We start from the raw sequence: 13,286 nt of genomic DNA on the forward strand, positions 1-13,286 counted from the left end.
ACTCAATTCCCTAAACCCAAACCTAGACCTAAACCTAAACCTATAGCCTAAACTCAAATCCCTAAACCTTAACCTATAACCTAACCTAAACTTATACTTATAACCTAAAACTATTCCTAAATCCCAAAACCTATAACCTAAACCTAACCTTTCCCTAAACCTATAACCTAAACTCAATTCCCTAAAGCTAAACCTACACTTAATCCTAATCTCAACTCCCTAACCTAAACCTAAACCTAAACTTGGAAACCCAAACTTAAACCCAATCCCGAACCTGAACCCGATTTTCTAAACCTAAACCATAACCCATTCTCAAATCCAAAAACCTATAACCTAAACCTAAACCAAAACTAAAACTTTTAACCTAAACCCGAACCCATTCTCAAATCCCAAAACCTATAACCTAAACCAAAACCTAAACCTAAACCTAACCTTAACCTAAACCTATAACCTATAACCTAAATCAAAACCAAAACCTAAACCTATAACCTATAACCTCAATTAAAACCTATTACCTTTCCCTAAACCTTAACTTAAACCTATAACCTATAACCTAAATCAAAACCAAAACCAAAACCTATAACCTATAACCTAAATCAAAACATATAACCTAAACAAAAACCAAAACCTATATCCTAAACCCGAACCCATTCTCAAATCCTATAACTTAAACCTAAACCTAAATGTATTCTCAAATCCCTAAACCTAAACCTACACCAAAACCAAAACCTATATCCTAAACCTGAACCCATTTTCAAATCCTATAACCTATAACCTAAACCTAAACCAAAAACCTAAAACCTAAACCAAAACCTATAACCGAAACCAAAACTAAAACCTATAGCCTAAACCCGAACCCATTCTCAAATCCAAAAACCTATAACCTAAACCTAAACCTTAACCTAAACCATTAACATATAACCTAAATCAAAACCTATAACTTAAACCAAAACTAAAACCTATAACCTAAACCCAAACCCATTATCAAATCCCAAAACCTATAACCTAAACCAAAATCAAAACCTATAACCTAAACCCGAACCCATTCTCAAATCCCAAAACCTATAACCTAAACCTAAACCTTAACCTAAAACTATAACCTACAACCAAAACCTAAAACCTAAACTCGAATCCATTCTCAAATCCCAAAACCTATAACCTATAACCAAAACCTATAACTTAAACCCGAATCCATTCTCAAATCCCAAAACCTATAACCTAAACCTAAACCTAAACCTAAACCTATAACCTATAACCCAAATCAAAACCAAAACCTAAACCTAAAACCAAAACCAATAACCTATAACCTAAATAAAAACCTATTACCTTTCCCTAAACCTTAACTTAAACCTATAACCTATAGCCTAAATCAAAACCAAAGCCAAAACCTAAAACCTAAACATATAACCTATAACCTAAATCAAAACATATAACCAAAACTAAAACTAAAACCTATATCCTAAACCCGAACACATTCTCAAATCCTATAACATATAACCTAAACCTATAACCTATAACCTAAACCAAAACCTATAACCTAAACCAAAACCAAAACATATAGCCTAAATCCGAACCCATTCTCAAATCCAAAAACCTATAACCTAAACTTAAACCTTAACCTAAACCTAAATCGTAACCTAATCCTATAACCTAAACTCAAATCCCTAAACCTTAACCTATAACCTAACCTAAACCTATACTTATAACCTAAAACTATTCCCAAATCCCAAAACTTATAACCTAAACCTAACCTCTCCCTAAACCTATTACCTAAACTTAATTCCCTAAACCTAATCCTAATCTTAACTCCCTAACCTAAACCTAAACCTAAACTTGAAAACCCAAACTTAAACCCAATCCCGAACCTGAACCCGATTTCCTAAACCTAAACCATAACCCATTCTCAATTCCCTAAAGCTATAACCTAAACCTAAACCTAAACCTAAACCTAACCTAAACTTATAACTTTTCCCTAAACCTTTAACTTTAACCTAAACTTAAAACCTAAATGTATTCTCAAATCCTTAAACCCAAAATTCTCAAATCCTTAAACTCAAACCTACACCTAATCCTAATCTCAACTCCTTAACCTAAACCTAAACCTAAACTTGAAAACCCAAACCTAAACCCGATTCCGAACCTGAACCCGATTTCCTAAACCTAAACCTTAACCTATAATCAAGTTCCCAAAAGCTATAACCTATAACCTAAACCTAAACCTATAACCTAAACCTAAACCTAAATCAAAACCTATAACCTAAACCTTAACCTATAACCTAAACTTAATTATAACCTATAGCCTAACCTTAACCTAAACCTATAACCTAAACCTAAACCAAAACCTATAATCATATGGTGAGACCATTTCTTTTGTGTCAATTTCATTCCTCTTTGAGTTTTTTTTTTAATTCATTAAGAAAAAAAAAGTGGTTATACGTGATGCACTTCTTTCACTGTCTTTCTTTTCCTCAATGGGTATTCTAATTTATGAATGACATGACTGTTTGTAGGATGATGGAATATACGAAACTGTTGAAATTTCAAGGTAAAGTTGAGCACATTTCTCTAATGAAGCCAAAGATTTATATTTTCAGCATTATTGTAATTGTAACTGTAATTGATTGTAATTGTAATTGATTGAATGAAGGATTGTAATTGTAATTGATTGAATGGAGGATTGTAATTGAATGAATGAATGATGTAATTGATTGAATGAAGGATTGTAATTGAATGAATGATTGATTGTAATTGAATGAATGAATGTATGTACAGGTGGTAATTGAATGAACAAACAATTTAATTTTTCAATGTACAAAATAGCTACGGATATTGACCGGAGCCACTAATCAGACAGGTGTAGCCTTTTCAATTTTGGCATATTGCTTCGGACTTTCAGCTACAAATAATATCCGTAGCTGTTTGAAGTTTTCGCTATAGATATAATTGCTACGGATTATATCTGTAGCTGTTTAACCTATAGCTACGGATTAAATCCGTAGCCATAGGTTCCAGACCTAATGTTACAGCACTTACGACGACGGTCATCTTACGGACTAGCTATGGACTAAAACTGTAGCCATGGGTCTATGGCTACGGATTTTATTCGTAGCCTTTCCCCTTTTTTTGGTAGTGTTTGGACGGTGAGACACCATCGTAATGTATCTATTTTATCCCACGTGGGACCCACCTGTAATGTGTTGTTCATCCACACCATCCAGACCATCTGGACGGTGCTGTAGTGCCCCACCACTGATGTAAGTGTCTTATCTGATGTTGTCCATCTGGACCACACCTTATATAGGTGTTTAATCTCCACCGTCCATCCAGGCGGGATGCACCATGATGCATTGTCCACACCGTCCAATCCACTAGACGGTGGTTGCTGGATGCTGATGATTTTAATAATAATAATAATAATAAAATATTATAATAATATATTATATTACTTATGATGGTGGGCCCCATGTGGGACCCACCTAGATTGGAAAGGTGGATTGGCTGGTCTAATGCACACCTGCTATATTGCTGGTGAGGTTGACGTCTGTTAGTTCTGAGGGTTCGTCTTGATGTATGTATACAGTACCGTCCATCCATTTTCATATGGTGTGGCCCACCCCACACGTGTGGCACACATGTGGGTGGGACCCACCTTGATTATGTATTTGGTCCCCACACCGTCCATCTGGACAGTGTAGGTGTGGGGTGCACCATGATGCATGGGTTTAATACCCACTGTCCGTTCATTTGAGGACATGGGCCACACCACGATGTATGTGTTTCTCCATCCACCCATCTGTCTTGAGATGTGGGGCCCATCCCACACATGTGGGTGGGACCCACCTTGTACTTACTCTATGTCCACTCCATCCATCCAAATCTGTGGGATCCGCCAGGATTTTTGAATTCATTAACGCCATCCACCTATTTTGCATCCATGCCGGCCATCTGTGAGGTCTGCCGTGATGCATGTATTGTATATCTATGCTGTCCATCTAGTTTTCTAGATCATTTTAAGGACTGGCTCACCTTGATTACATGTATTCTATAGCCACGCCGTCCAGTCCAGCTAGGACGTGGGCCCCACCATGATGTATGTGTATTACACACACTGTCCATTTATTTTTGGGTTGTAGGCCTCATTACCTTGAGAGGCCAACTTGATGTGTATGAGGCCCATTGGTGTGGCCCATTGATGCAGCCCGACTTGATGTATACGAGGCCCATTGTGATGTGTATTAGGCCCATATCATGCGGCCGATTGTGATATGTATTAGGCTCGTTGGCATGACCCATTTGATATATATGAGACTCATGCGTAAGGTCCACATGTTATGTATTTGAGGCCCATGTATAGGGCCCACCTATTGTGTATTTGAAGCCCATGGGTTGTGGCCCATTGTGATGTATTCAAGGCTCATGAGCAAGGCATGATGTGATGTGTTTATGGCCCATGTGTCGGGCCCACCTATTTGTATTTTTTGGCTAATGTGATGGGGCCCAACTATTTTGTACTTGAAGCCCACATGATAAGGCCCGACTTGATGCATCCAAGGCCCATGGGCGCGGCCCATTGTGATGTATTTTCAGCCCATTTGACAAGACCCATTTGATGCATATGAGACCCATGTGCAGGGCCCACATGTTGTGTCTTTGAGGCCCAGGTGCAGAGCCCACCTATTGTGTATTTAAGGCCCAATGTGATGTATGATTTTGCCATGATGTATGTAATGATGTTTATGTGGGCCACTCTTTAGGAGCAATGTTGGTTAAATGTCTACATTAATGGGCAATGATGGTTGAATGTCCACTTTGTGATCTTCCCTTGGGCCTTGTTAGGCCCATTCTCATCAATTTTCGATTATCGAGGCCGATTATCGATCGATTCCAATTGTTGTGGCCAATTGTTGATTCTGATTATCGAGGCCGATTATCGATCAATTTCGACTGTCGTGGCCGATTGCCGATTAGTGATCGAGGCTGATTATTGTGACTGATTGTTGATTTTGATCATTGAGGCCGATTATCGATCGATTCCGATTGTTATGGCTGATTGTCAATTTTCGATTATCGATCGATTCCGATTATCGTGGCCGATGGTCAATTAGTGATCAAGGCTGATTATCGTGACCGATTACCGATTCCGATCGTCAAGGCCGATTGTTGAGGCCCAATGTGATGTATATGCAGTCCATATTTGAGGCCCATTGTGATGTGCATTTGGCCCTGTTTGAGGCCCAATGTGATGTATATATGGCCCGTATTTGAGGCCCATTGTGATGTGTATTCAGTCCATGTTTAAGGCCCAATGCAATGTATATGAGGCCTATGTGATAAGGTTCATTGTGATGCATTTGAGAGCCAAGCAATGGTGCCCATTGTGATGTATGTTAAGACCATGTGAAAATCCCATCGTGATGTGTATTAAGCTCTTGAGTGAGGCCCATGGTGTTATATATTTGGCCCTTGTGTGAGGCCATGGGTCCACTATATATTAGGCTCTATATGGGTCATTCCTTAGGGGTAATGTTGGTTAAATGTCCACATTATCGAGGTTGATTGTCGATGTCGGTTATTGATACTGATTATGAGTATGTGATAGCATAACATCATGATACATGCCCATATGCATCATGTCACACCCCGAAATCCGGCACCTGAGTATATTCGACCCCGATTTCGTACCCGCAGGCATGACTTATGTTTTGTATATTTACATTTCATATTCCACACATATATTGACAAAATAACTTCATTCATAAAATAAAACAATCCAAAAATTTAATAATTAAACATTTATTTAAAGAAAAATGTCCATGTTCCGACTATTCAAGATTATCATCAAACACATGTCATCGTAATGTTGTCATACTAAATGTTCATTACACTTATTTAAAAAATGGTAAAGAAATAAAAATAAATAAAACAAAATCTCTTTAAGCTCCTCCATGTGATCCCGATCCTAAAATTTTAAAATCCCAACAGGGTAAGCTGCGAAGCCTAGTGAGTAATCTCAACACAGGTTTCAAAATAATCTCATGTAATATGAATAAAACTGTATAAAAACACAATACATATTTGGGCAAAACAACAAATGAGGAGATTTAATAAAAAAAAATGTTTCAATGTAAATTCAAAAAAAAAAAATGGATGATTGAAATCAATATATGTTATACTCCATAATAACATGTGCGGTTTATTCTTTTTAACACCAGGGCCAGTTTACACGGATTGGCCAACACCCGCGCCAATACAACACCTAGTCTGGCAATGGGAACCTCTTGCATTACATGCTCACCCATCTAAAGGGCACTTGGTGAGGGACCCATTTGTACGTTAGCTGGTCTGACTACTACCCTACCGAACCTGACAGTGGGAACCTTTTGCAATCCTGACATGCTCACCCACTTAAAGGGTACGGTAGAGGTTCCAAAAGGTACCAATTGGGTTTCTGGGACTTTCAACCCAAGGGTCTTGATCGCCCCACCTATTTACGCTTTAGGAATTTTCAACCTAGAGGACTTGATCGCCCCACCTATTTTCTGGCGTTTCATAACTTTTTTAATGATGCATGATTTTAATATTGCATTAATCAAGTATTTCAAAAAAATATTTAATGGTTGCTATTCTTTGATCAATCCATAATACTTTGTGTATATAATTTATCGAACTAAAAATAAAATTTTTAATAAATGTAAATTGTCCTTACATGATTAAAGTTCTACAAAAAAAAAAAAAACATGTAATGTAATATATTAGATCTTGATTAAAGTTCTACGTAAAGAAAAGAAATAATAATAATAAACACGCAACGTGCTTTATTACATCTAAGAATTTAGAAGTTTATATATAAACTCAAGATTTTTACAATAATTTTAACAACAAAGTTAAACTGTAAAATAATTTTTTAATGTAAGATTAACAATAAGACAATATAAAACTCGAATTAAGGCATATTAAAATAACGACAACCGATGTAATGAAAAAGTTAAAAATTAAAGATCATTTTTAGGAAGCATTGTAAGTAATTACATTAAAGAAAAATAATCTAAGATGGCAAAGATTAATTATAAGCATAAAAGAACAAACAATTATATGTGTGTGTGTGTGTGTGTGTGTGTGTGTGTGTGTGTGTGTGTGTGTGTGTGTATGTGTGTGTATAAAACTTTTACTTTTATAACTCTTTTACACGAACGGCGAACACTAACACATCTCTACTCGAGCGCCGCCGCTATATTTCCTTTTTCTCTTTCCTCTCTCTCTCTCTCTCCTGCTTGGTAGTGAGGTATCACTTACATCTCTCCTCTTCTCTTTTATATTATAAGGTGGGTCCCACTTTATGTTAATGCATGGGAGGTTTCACACATGATTTTTCATCTTCACGTGCTTTTTTTTCTCTTTGCTGGACCAAACGCAAGTGAGTTATGGATTTCATATATATTGAAAATTATCTAAATTTTGGTATGAAACGCATATTTGATATGAAATATGACCCCTCACGCTAAAACTAAACCGGCAAGGTTTTATGATTTTCGAAGTTGTATAGTGTGTACCGTTGGTTCGATGATTGATTGAATAGATAAGACGATCTATGATAATAACAAAAAATGAATGATGAGTGGTTGGATGATTTTGTAAATGAGAAGTGTATGGTCCACTAGGTTCCTTGACAAGAGATGAAGTTTGTGTACAGATGGTTTCATGGATGGTTTAAAGTATAAGAGTTTGTTGTGTGATGTTCAAGGTGAAATAATATATATAAGTGTACACACATTCTTTTAAAATATAAAGTCAGAACTAACTTTCTAAGCCTAGATCACCATTGATTTGTGGGTCTAATTGTGTCATAGGAGATATTTTCTCAGAACCAACCGATAAGAGTATTCGACATAACAAGATCTTCATGATGAACCATTAATGTTAGTTTTTAGATGGACCACTTGAGAGTTATGATCCATATTTGCAAAGGATGGTGAGATAATGGATCTAAGTGTAGAAATTAAGGGATTTTGGTTTAAATTAGGTGAATAGGTCTTGGTATAAGTTCAGATATAAATGGGCATGTGCAAATATGGTTTAAGAATAGTCTATGTGCATGGGCATTTACACTCTTAGATGTTTTGGATTGATGATGGACCTTACATTTTGAAGATGAACGAATTCCCAGTTAAGGGTTTTTAAGCGCTACGTGATGATGAATTCAATTTTGTAATTGGGTCTCTACCGTCAGATTTTAATAAGTACCCACTGGATGGACATTTTTTGAAAAACAAAATAGATGATTGAAATTCTCATATAGCCATTTACAAAATGTCTAGACGGTTTTTTTTTTTTTTTTTGACAGGGCCTCTAGAAAGTAGCTTTTGAGAAAGGTCTGTACATGTGGGTATTTATTCTGGGATTACTTGGTGCCCAAATTGATCGAGTTGTAGTTGTTAGAATCTTAATTCATTGGTATGGTTTCTATAGAAAAATATAAGAATCATAATAGTCATGTCGAAGTATTTTTTCAAGTCCCAAAAATGGGTGGATCTGATCATATGACATTTTGTTTGGTATGATAGAGATGTCCAAAAATCCTATAGATGGAATGTAATATATATCTAGTGATTTCAAGATAAATGTATGGAGGGTTTTACGATCAGATAAAATATTTAAAAAATATATGTCGTTTTTAACATATACCATTTGAATCATAATTATGGTATTGGTCCTATGATATGTATGATCACGTTTAATGACATCTAACCTGATAAGAATCTTAGTTATGAAAATTATATCATAATCTGAAAGTTAGGAATTCGGTTAAGTGGACTTATGCAATTGTGGCCCTTGATTTATATAAAAAAAATTTAGATTTTAAGATTGAAAAAAAATAAACAGGTGGTTAGGTTCCTTAAAATATGAATAAGTGTACGGATAGTTTATCAATTGAATGAGTGGTTAAAAAGTTATAAGGGATATATGACAATATGATGTAGGGTTCATCCAAGGAAAGTGTTATCCTATCATAGTTACTAGTATCAAGTTTTAATATTTATAGGAGAATTCTTTTAAAAGAATGAACAACCAAATAAATAAATAAATAAATTATACCACCAAAATTTACTTGGGATATTACACATCATCTGCATGTTTGTTATGAGATGTGGTTGACCATTGCATATGTCATTGGGCGAGTTGTTATGAGATTCTCTGACAGGCGGAGATTGTTTCAATGAGCGCACGATATGCGCAAGATTGATACATGACTGGATTGTATGACTCATACATCTTGCACTGTGTGCCCTAACACATCAGGGCCGTAGCCTCCACAGGCATATCGTGGATGGCCAGATGGGACACCAAAAATTTGTTCTAGCATACGGCCCCATAGATGTCCCTGGGTGAAAATCTCTAAACCGCCGTGGCCAGGAGACACCCCAACGTTGAGACCGAGTGGATATATATGAGCGCATGAGGGTCGAATACCAGGAAGCCACGTCTCCCACTATGTCGTGGTCGGTTGGGAGGGGGTGTGGCCTTACCTGCCCGAGGATAGGAGGCATAGCTAGGCTGAGTTTGACCAACTCATGAATAGGTCCACTATCGATGTGCCAGGTAGATATTGGTTGACTACTGGCCAGGCAGATAGTAAGGTCTCTTCCACTTGCATGGTCATGCGTCAGTGGGTGACGATTTGCATGTAGAGTGTATGAGACCTCAGTGATGATCCCAGAGATGAACTGTACTGATATGTGGACTTATTGAGCAGGAGTTGCATACTCATTCATTTATTCATTCACTATCCACTCGGGCTGGTGGTGTGCAACTATTTGTTACGTGTACCTTTGTAATGGCCAGGATTTTGGTTGGGGCGCGCGACTAACCTAAGATCAGGAGTTTACCACATTGAGACTGACTATTCAAATTAGGTATGGGACTGGTTTGGATAGAAGTCCCTTGTGATGGACCCCATAGTCTGTGATACTACGTACCAACATCCCGACTTCACACTCCAGCATAGTCATTCCATTCACACCGCATATTGCATTACATCCGTAACTTATGACATTTTAGATTACTGTGTTTCTGCATTTATATGGTCTAGGTACGGCTGATGCTATTCGTTAGCTCTTCCGAATTGCATATTGCATTGTATCCTCAACATCTGATATTTGGCTCTTTATAACTCCTCATGTGCATAGCTGATCTGTATTATGTATTTTGATATTAATTGACCCATGGACTTAACAGTATTTTCGCTTGCTCTAATATTGTATGATGCATAATCTTACCAGAATCTCCGATATTGTATGATTATAACATTTTATCGAATACTTGGCACTTACCTTGTACACACACTTACACTACCCTCTAAGCTTTCTATAAGCTTATGCATGATAGATGCATGCAGGTGATGTTAGGTTGCAGCAGCATGTAGCTTGGAGCACGTGGCTGACTTCTGGAGCTTTAATTTCAGGCATATGTATTTCCCTTTTAGCATTGTATTCAAATGTTTTTATTAGTGGATATGTGATGATAATGTTGCCTTTGTGATTTGGGCAAACTTATGGTTATGCTTCTTACAAGATAAATGCACGTTGAAAAATCCTCCTTATAGGATCCTAGGATCGGAACCTGGCATATGGCCACTGGGAGCCAAGAATGGGGTATTACGGAGGCTGTCAGCACCAGATTCGGTGATCAAGATTCTTTTCTAATCTTTGGGTTTGGGGCGGGGCGTGACACTTGGGTTTTTGGAAAACAAGTGGTGTACTCAAGTTTCGGGAACCGGGGTGTTATAGACTATTTTGATAAGCTTGTTGAAAACACACAATCATGGGACATCACCCCAAAATCAAGCACAACCTCTAGGCTTACTCAATCGAATGAGAGGGGCAGAATGTATCTCCTGAAAGAGAATGATGATATCAATGCTAAAGTGGCTAATCTCATAAGAAAACTTGAAGATGTGGAACTAAAGAAGGATAAGGCTAAGAAAATTGTTTGCAGTATTTGTGCTTTCAACATTCACACAACTGAAAATTGTCCAACAATACCTGCCATTCAAGAGGTACTGAATGAGCAATCAAATGCCGTAAACAATTATCAAAGACCTTTTAGTGAACCCACCTCCAATACGTACAATCCTAGTTAGAGAAATCATCTAAACTTCAGTTGGAGAAACGGACAAATTACTACACCTCAAGGATTCCCTAATCAAATTTCACATCAAGGGAAACCTCAGGAGGATCCGGTTTTAAAGTATCTTCAAAATCAAGAGCTTTTCAATCAGGGTATGCTATAAGTCTTTCAAGATCTCACAAAGGCCATACAAGGACTTAAGACTAAAAGTGCGATTGGGAATAAAGGGAGCCTTCCAGCTCAACCTCTTCCCAATCCAAAACTGCAATATGAAATTACTTACTCGAGCTCTTCAAATCAGATGGAGCAAGCTAAATCTATCACCACTCTTAGGAGTGGGAAGACCATTGACAAAACCATTCTGGTTAGGGCTAAAAAGCTTAAGGACTTAGCAGAGGACAACAATGATAGATCTAGATATGCCCCACAAGAATTAGAACTGGAACCTCAAGGGAAGCCGACTGCCCCATTTCCCCAATGGTTGATAGCACCAAAACCTCTCTCTAACTCTTAAGACATACTAGAGATTCTTAAGCAAGTGAAGATCAATATTCCTCTATTGGATGTCGTTAAACAAATACCTTCATGTGTCAAATTCTAAAAGACTTATATACGACCAAAAGACGACAAAATATTCTAAAGAAGATATATTTAACTGAAAAAGTAAGTGCCATCCTATAGCAAGATGTGCCACAAAAGTACAAAGATCTCGGTAACCCAACCATCGCTTGTGTAATCAGGAAATACTGGATTGAGCACGTACTTCTTTACTTAGGAGCGAGCGTGAATCTGATCCCATACTCGGTCTACGAGCAACTGGGTCTAGGTGAATTAAAACCCACCCGAACCACGTTACTACTTGTCGATCGCTCAGTCCATGTACCGAGAGGGATAATCGAGGATGTGTTGGTCTAGGTTGACAAATTCTACTATCCGGTAGATTTTATCATCTTAGATACTCAACCTATCGTGGACATGAGCACTCAAATTCCGGTCCTTCTTGGTCGCCTATTCCTCACCACATCAAATGCGATCATTAATTACAAGAATGGAGTCATGAGTATGTCTTTCGGGAATATGACATTGGAGTTGAATATCTTTTTCAACACAGGCAAACAGTGAGAGGATGAAGATGATTCCTACGATATTAACCTAATTGATTCTTTCGTGAAAGATAGAACACTTTTAACCTTATCCTCTGACCCTCTCGAGATGTTTCTGGCCCACTCCCATGATTTTGATGATGATATAATTGGGGGGATGGGGACCATGCTGCATACCGTGCCGATACTTGAAGTTAACCGGTGGAGGCCACAATTTGAAGAATTGCCCCAAACTTATGTAGTGCTTCTACCATCTAACCTCAAGGCACCGAAGCTTGACTTAAAACCTTTGCCCTCTGATTTGAAATATGTCTATTTAGGTCAAGATGAGACATACTTGGTGGTGATTTCTTTCCACCTTGAGCAAGAACAAGAGAGTATGCTCATTTATACTCTCATTGAGCATAAGGGAGCCTTTATGTGGTCGATTACGGACCTCAAGGGAATTAACCCTTCAATTTGTTCTTACCACACTTATCTAGAGGATAATGCGAAGACCTCCCGGTAACCACAACATGACTAAATCCAAACATGAAGGAAGTGGTTAAGGCCGAGGTTCTTAAGCTATTAGATGTAGGTATCATATACCCGATATCCAATAGTCAATGGGTGAGTCCAACTCAGGTGGTTCCTAAGAAGTTTGGAATCATCATCATAGCCAATGCCAATAATGAACTCGTGCCGACTAGAGTTACTACTGGTTGGAGAATGTGCATTGACTATATGAAATTGAATACCTTCATGAGGAAAGACCACTTTCCTTTGCCCTTCATCGATCAAATTTTGAAAAGGCTAGCTGGTCATTCCTATTATTATTTTCTTGACGGATATTCGGGATACAATCAAATCGAGATAGCCCTTGAAGACCAAGAAAAGACCATGTTCACATGTCCTTTTGGCACATTTTCTCACCAAAGGATGTCATTTGGACTGTGTAATGCCCTCGCCACCTTTCAGCAATGTATGTTGAATATTTTTTCTGATATGGTGGGGCAATATTTAGAGGTTTTCATGGGCGATTTCTCAGTTTTTGGTCCATCCTTTAGCGAATGTTTGAAA

The sequence above is a fragment of the Magnolia sinica genome, chromosome 19, assembly GCF_029962835.1.
Source record: "Magnolia sinica isolate HGM2019 chromosome 19, MsV1, whole genome shotgun sequence".
NCBI classification, from domain to species: Eukaryota; Viridiplantae; Streptophyta; class Magnoliopsida; order Magnoliales; family Magnoliaceae; genus Magnolia; species Magnolia sinica.